The sequence below is a fragment of the Vulpes lagopus genome, chromosome 4, assembly GCF_018345385.1.
Source record: "Vulpes lagopus strain Blue_001 chromosome 4, ASM1834538v1, whole genome shotgun sequence".
Taxonomy (NCBI): Eukaryota; Metazoa; Chordata; class Mammalia; order Carnivora; family Canidae; genus Vulpes; species Vulpes lagopus.
Genome location: NC_054827.1, coordinates 127,154,305 through 127,162,300, shown reverse-complemented (window position 1 = coordinate 127,162,300; position 7,996 = coordinate 127,154,305). Strand labels below are relative to the sequence as shown.

At 41.2% G+C, this 7,996-nt stretch overlaps 1 pseudogene; it reads left to right on the top strand.

Annotated features, from left to right (window-relative positions):
• Positions 1 to 6,159: 6,159 nt before the first annotated feature.
• On the top strand, positions 6,160 to 7,707 carry LOC121490152 (annotated as a pseudogene).
• Positions 7,708 to 7,996: the final 289 nt, after the last annotated feature.

The following is a 7,996-nucleotide window of genomic DNA, read 5'->3' as shown; positions in this document are numbered from 1 at the left end:
AAACCAAGACCCTGCCCTCATGGAGTTTGCATTCTAATAGGAAGACACAGAAAATATATGAATACAAAAACAATTACTTGCCAGATGGTGCTAAGTGCTAGAAGAAAAACAAAAGAGGGTCAGGGGAAATGAAATTAAGAAAGTCAGGGGGCGGTTTTACATGGCATCAGAATAGGGCTCCTTAGCAAAGTGACTTTTGAACACAAACTTAAGGAAGTGATAGAGTAGCAAAGGCAATATTTGGAGAAGTTTCCTGCCAAGAAGAAATAGTACTAAATACAAAGTCTCTGGGTAGGAGTCCATGCATTTAAGAAATAGCATGGGAGTCTGTGTGGTTGGAGCTCAGTGAGCCACTTAGGGGCCTATGGATGATGATGATGTCAGGGTTGGTGGTAGGTGAAGATTATGGTGAGGATTTGACTTGAACTCCAACAAAGATTGGCATCCAGGGAGACAGTTTGTTGCTAAAAAGAGACAGGATGTGAAATATTTTAAAAGACAAATGTTGGCTATAGAAATTTGCCAAAGTGAAGCAAGAATATCAGCAGGGAGATCAATTAGGAAACTAATGAAACAATCCAGGAAAGAAATCCTGGATTTGTGAAATTAGAGCATCATAGTGATGTAGAGATAGTAAAAAGGAATCAGATTTAAGACATACTTTAAAGGCTGAACCAATTCAGTTAGTATCTATCCTCTTTTACTACCTCTTCAGCTATTTCTAACATCTTTCTTCAACTAGATCATAGGTACTTCAAAGGCAAGGGCTCTGTGTCATAGTTCTGTGTACCTACTGCATCATATTTGCTGAACAACATGTTGGCACCCAATAAACTTCTGTTTGTTCAACTCAGTTTAATCAATGTTTACTAAGCATCAAAAAAAAAAAAATACTAAGCATCAAACTCCAATCTCATCTCCCACCTCCCACAACTCAACATCACATGATCAATTCATAGGGAACTTTTTCCATTTCTCAAACCAAGTAGCTTCCTTACCTTTGGATGAAGATGCTGGGGTGTCCGGTAGTGTGGGACATAGGGTTAAAGATTTGTTTTCTTTTTTAATGATGGAAAAGAAATAAATATGTTTAAAAGCTGATACAAAGTATCTGTGAAAAAGAGAAGATGAGGGAAGGAATGGGTGTAACAGAAAGGTCCCCAAGAAAGCTGGAAAGGCTGCATAAGACTTCCAAGAGGGAATAAACGGTAAGGCTGCATGCCAGTTTACAGGTTTCATGATGGGAAATGAGGAGAGGTCTCCGGTCATCACTTTTGTATGTTCTGAGCATTAGAGTACAGGTAGAGGTTGAGGTTTGAAAAAAGAGGGGAATATTTGGAATGACTCCAGGATAACAGGTGAGAAATCTGAAAAGCAAAGCAGCATGTAGTAGCTGGGCAGCACTGAGGTATCTGTTGAGAGATCCATTTATATTCATCTATAGTGGCCTTGATCTGCAGGCTGGAATGGATTTGACCTTGAGAGAATTTCAGGTGCCGTGTTAGGGAACAGAAAGAGCAGATGATTTGGAATCCTGCAGGATCCATTTGTGATATGTGTGTGACAAAAAGTAGAGCAATGATATTAAAGTTCAAGGAGTTGTTGAAGTGATGAGCTGTGGAAAAATGTGAACAGGGATGAGAGGAAAGACAAGAGCAGCAGAGTGTAGGACAAAGAAGAGGGTAGATGAGTTGGAGAACCAGAAAGTTGAGAGCAAGCAAGTGACAGAATTGGAAGGAGAGGAAAGTTGTGGTCAGAGAGTGGGAGGTGTGAATTTTATGACTTCTGAGGTGGAGCAGTTCCAGAAACTGACCAAGTCCAGGGTGTAGCCACAAGAGTGGGTGAGTGAAGTGGCTTGGAGGGGAAGCCACCAGAGGTGAAAAACACCAGGGACAGAGAGAACAGCGCTGAGCAGCTTACACATGGGAACACAGAAGACCTCCAGGGTAGTAGCCATGCTTGGAAAGTGGACGGATGCGGAGACAGTCACCATCTTGGCAAAGAGTGGATGTGTCCAGGAAGTGAGCTGATCAGTTATGTGAAAGGGCCAAAGAGGGGACCAGTGAATCAGAAGATGCATCAAGAGACCCAAAATAGTGCTTACAAATGCCTAGTTCAGCCCATACGGTAGAGTGGAATGTATAACCCTAGACGCTGTGAGGAGCCACATTTGGAAAAAAAGTTAGTGAAGACATAGGAAAATGTGATCCACAGGTGAATGCATAGGCTTCCATTGATCAGGCTCAGGCCAGAGGAAATACTCTGATTCACCTGCATCACCAACCATAGTCTTTCACTGGTCTGCAGAATGTGTCAACTTTAGGAGCCAGTTTATAACCTGAATTCAACTTTGACAGCTGGACTAATTGGACAGACATGGGCAGATTCTGTAGCTTATGTGTGAAATTATTGGAATCCAGTTACCTGGTAAACAATACTGGGAATTCAAACAAGAAAGGCATCAAGAGAGACATAACAGAGGCCTGGAGAAGACAGGGATGTTGCTGGAGAGGATGGAGTTGATCTAAGCCTTGAGAGACATCCAGGCTGTGTACGGATGAGGGAAAGGGAGGGATTCTAGGCAGAGAAAGTTCTACAACCATTTGTGGCCAAGCAACAGTTACCAGTTAATAAAAGTACTTTTTAGAGGACTTGGAGGAGGTCTCAGACATTCTACTTGGCTTAGAGTCTTACAAAATCTCACAGAAACTTCAAGGTCAAACTGAGAGCTTTGAGGACTCATCTCTAGGAGTACAGACTTATATTTTAAGGAAAAGGAAATCGTGGTGGTTTTAGAGCAGATGTGCAAAGGGATCAGAGCTACGCTTCTGGAAGATCAGCCTGGCAGAAGCGGGTGAGAAGGGCACAGCAAAAGAATTGCCACAAGGAGACCATTTCTAAGGCCACTGTGGTTACCCGAGAGATGCCTAAATGGGGAAGGGAGTAGTGGAAATGGGGAGACAAAGCAGGATAGATTTTTTTTTACAGTAGTAGACACAACAGGACTTGAAAGCCAAAATAAAGATGAGCAATTGTCACAAAGCATGCTTTCTGCAATACTGGTCAAGAACTATTGAGCATTATTCAGAGGCTCTAAGAGATTCAACACAAAGATCTCTGACTCCAACTAAAACCATGTCAGCTGTTTACATCTTAAAAGAAGAAAATCAGACACCAAAAAGGAAAATTAACCTTTCTCTCCCAGAAGCCAGAAACAGCATCCAAATGTGGCAGAGAATGAAACCGCCAGCCATGTGTTTAAAAGAAACATGATATCATTGGCTAACAGAGACAAGACCCAACCAGGAAACAGACTCCAGTATTAAAATTCTAGCACACAGGACTCTTGGAAAACAAAAAATAGACACAGTGGGATAGAAAACCTCTATCTCAACGTATGAGGCCCGGAGAGACATGATCTATTGAGCTACAGCAGAGAAGGCAGCTGGGAGAGAGGTGATCAAAACTGGAAACATTACCAGAGGAAAGGTTATTGGCCACCAACGAACAATGACACGAGAGAGATTCAATATTGCTACTTCAGATAGAAGCAGGGAAAACAAGAATATGATCAGCCAGGGAGTATCATTTTCTCCAAGTGAGGCCAGGCTCCTGGAAACCCCTCACAGGTGTTGCCACACCCCTGTCTCTATGCTCTGCCCTGCCAGGAAGCTCTGTGCCACTCTGAGCAAGTGACAGAAACTCCCCATGAACCTCAGACTCCTCATCTGCAAGATGAGGCTGGTCATTTCCATTTCACCGGACAGAAAATAAAGTCACGGAAAACCTGTGGGTGACTAATGGGCTTATCCAAATTGACTTTGTCTTTTGAGCCCTCTTTTTTTTTCTGATGAGTGTGGCTAAAGGCTTATTGATTTTGTTTCTCTTTTCAAAGAACCAGCTCCTGATTTCACTGATCCTTTCTGTTGTTTTCTTAGTCACTAAGTATTTCATTGATTTCTTCTCTAATCTTGGTTACTTCCTTTCTTCTACGGGCTTTTGTCTTTGTTCCTCACTTTCTGGCTCCTTTATGTGTAAAGTTAGGTTTATATGAGATTTTTCTTGTTTCTTGAAGTAGGCCTGTTTGCTACAAACTTGTCTCATAGATGGCTTTTGCTGCATGCCATAGATTTTAGATTGTTGTGTTTTCAATTTTATTTGTTCCTATGAACTTATGTTTTCCTCTTCGATTATCTTGGTTGACCCATTCATTGTTTAGTAGTGTGTTATTTAACCTCCATGTACTTGTATTCTTTCCAGATTTTTTTCTTGCAATCGAGTTCTAGTTTCATACAATCATGGTTAGAAAAGATGTATGATATGATTTCAGTTTTCCTGAATTTATTAAGACTTATATTGTGTCCTGCCATATGATCTATCCTGGAGAACATTCTATATGCACTTGAAAAGAATGTATGATGTTGTTTTTAGATGGAATTTTCTGACTATATCTGTTAAGTCCAACTGGTCTAATATGCTACTGCTTCCTTGTTCACTTTCTGTCTGGATGATTTGTCCATTGATGTAAGTGGGGAGTTTAAGTGCCTTACAATTATTGTATTACTGCCATTTTCTTCCTTTATATCTGTCAATAGTGGCTTTATGTATTTAAATGCCCCCATGTTGGGTGCATAGATATTTACAATTGATATATCTTCTTTTTGGATTGTTCCCATTATCATTAGGCAATGATCTTCTTTGTCTCTTAAAACAGTCTTTGTTTTAAAGTCTATTTGTCTGATATGAGTATTGCTACCCTGGCTTTCTTTGCACTTCCACTTGCATGCTGTTTTTTCCATATTTTTGCTTTTGGTCCACATGTGTTTCTAGGTCTGCAGTGAATCTCTTAAATCAACTTAATATATACTGTTATACTCATAAGATGTTATATATGAATCTAATGGTAACTACAAATCAAAAATCTATAATGATACACGCAAAAAAGAGAAAAGAAACCAAACATAACAATAAAGAAAGCTGTCAAGCCACCAAGGAAGAGAGCAAGAAAAGACAGGAACAGAGGAACTATAAAAGCAACCAGAAAATAAGTAAGAAAATGACAAAAGTACATATCTGCCAATAATTACTTTAAATGTTGATGGACTAAATACTGCAATCAAAAGACATAGGGTGACTGAATGGATAAAAAACAAGACCCAGTTATATGCTACCTAAAAACAATTGGAATGAGAGTGACTCTTATTTGATATTTCTGACATTACAACTCTCAAATGACCCTTGAACTGGCCTTTTTTCTGGGAAGGACCACCTGTATGGGCCATAATGGGTCATAGAAATGCAGAGTAGAGGAGCCTGAGGGAAGAAAGCACTCCAGAAGCCTCTGGTAAGGGTATAACCCACTGCCACAAATTGCCCCTCCTCTGGGCAGGTGTAAATTTCTTGAAGGCCAGAAACTTCTTTTTCTTTACATCTCAAACATCATCAAGAACAATGTCAAGCACAAAACAGACACTGAATGAATGGATGTGTAACTAGTTGTTACAGTAAACTCCACTGAGTTAGGAGTCCCATGTATATCCTCAGCATCCAGAAGAATGCCTAACTCAGAGTAGAGGTCCTCAGTGAGTATTCCTTAGACAAATACATGAGCAAATAAATATCTGAAAAGCATGGTTAGAATAGACACAACACTTTAGGGCCCAAATTTAGAGATATATATTCACATGATTTCTGTGTAATAGGCAAGCCTACCCTATATGCACCAAAACATGTGCACATTCGCACATACCCACCGTCCCCAGGCATAAAGGTCAATGACATCTTAATCTACTAGCTTTATTTTATCACTATTTGAATGGCAGTGAATTGGAAATAGTGATGTTCCAGAGAATCAAATAATCAATGAAGAGTAAGCACTTTTCTACATAGCAGACACCATGCTAAGCACTGCACAGGTATGCTACCATGGAAAACTTACAATGGGCTTGTGAAGTCTTCACAATTTTTATTCCCATATTACACATGAAGAAGCTGAGACTCAGAGGGGTTAAGTAATTTGCCTGGAGTCACACAGCCCAACACTGACCCGTATTCTATAATACCTCTTTATATGGTATTAGAATACTACTTGACTTTTTCACAACAGGTTTGCTGCCAGAATACAGGTGTTGTGAAAACCACTGCTAACCCTAAACCAGTATGGGAAAGGAAAAATCTCACATCAACATCATCATCATTGGACACGTAGATTTGGGTAAGGCTACCACTACTATCCATCTGATCTACAAATGTGGTGGGATCAACAAAAGAACTATTGAAAAATCTGAGAAGGAGGCTGCTGAGAAGGAGGCTCCTTCAAGTATGCCTCGGTCTTGGATAAACTGAAAGTTGAATGTGAATGTGGTATCACCATTGATATATCCCTGTGGAAATTTGAGACCAGCAAGTATTATGTGACCATCACTGATGCCCCAGGACACAGAAACTTTACCAAAAATGTGATTACAGGAACATCTCACGCTGACTGTGCCGTCCTGATTGTTACTGCTGGTGATTGTGAATTTGAAGCAGGTATCTCCAAGAATGGGTAGACCCGTGAGCTTGCCCTTCTGGCTTACACACTGGATATAAAACAACTAATTGTTGGTGTTAACAAAATGGATTCCACTGAACCACCCTACAGCCAGAAGAGATACGAGGAAACCGTTAAGGAAGTCAGCACCTACATGAAGAAAATTGGCTACAACCCCAACACAATAGCATTTGTGCCAATTTCTGGTTGGAATGGTGACAACATGCTGGAGCCAAGTGCTAACATGCCTTGGTTCAAGGGATGGGAAGTCACCCGTAAAGATGGGAATGCCAGTGGAACCACAGTGCTTGAGGCTCTGGATAGCAGTCTGCCACCAACTAGTCCAACTGATGAGCCCTTGTGTCTGCCTCTCCAGGACGTCTACAGAATTGGTGGTATTGGTACCACCAATGGGCCGAGTGGAGACTGGTGTTCTTAAGCCTGGCATGGTGGTCACCTTTCCTCTGGTCAACGTTACAACAGAAGTAAAGTCTGTTGTAATGCATCATGAAGCTTTGAGTGAGGCTCTTCCTGGGGACAATGTGAGCTTCAATGTCAAGAATGTTTATCTGTCAGAGATGTTCATCGTGGCATTGCGGCTGGTGACAGCAAAAATGACCCACCAGGGGAAGCAGCTGGCTTCATGTCTCAGGTGATTATCCTGAACCATCCAGGCCAAATCAGTGCTAGATATGCACCTGTGCTGGGTTGTCACACAGCTCACATTGCTTGCAAGTTTGCTGAGCTGAAGGAGAAGATAGATCATCGATCTGGAAAAAAACTGGAAGATGGTCCCAAGTTCTTGAAATCTGGGGATGCTGCCATTGTTGATATGGTTCCTGGCAAACCTATGTGTGTTGAGAGCTTCTCTGACTATCCTCCTCTGGGCTGTTTTGCTGTTCGTGACATGAGACAGACGGTTGCTGTGGGTGTCATCAAAGCAGTGGACAAGAAGGTAGCTGGAGCTGGCAAAGTCACCAAGTCTGCCCAGAAAGCTCAGAAGCTAAATGAATATTATCCCCAATACCTGCTACCCCAGTCTTAATCGGTGGTGGAAGAAGGGTCTCAGAACTGTTTGTGTCAATTGGCCATTTAAGTTTAATAGTAAATGACTGGTTAATGATAACAATGCATCATAAAACCTTCAGAAGGAAAGGAGAATGTTTTGTGGACCATTTTTTGTGTGTGTGCGTGTGTGGCAGTTTTAAGTTATTCGTTTTTAAAATCAGTGCTTTTTAATGGAAACAACTTGACCAAAAATCTGTCACAGAATTTTGAGACCCATTAAAACAAAAGTTTAATGAGAAATAAAAATAGAATACTACTTGAGAATAGCACTCCTCAGGCTTCTCCTGTCAGAGGCAGAAGCCACCAAGGACAACCTTCTTTGGTTCCATCCCTTCTAATTTGCCACCTTCGGTCTCTGGTGCACCTGACTGGTAGTTGTCCAGCAGTGTTAGGTGC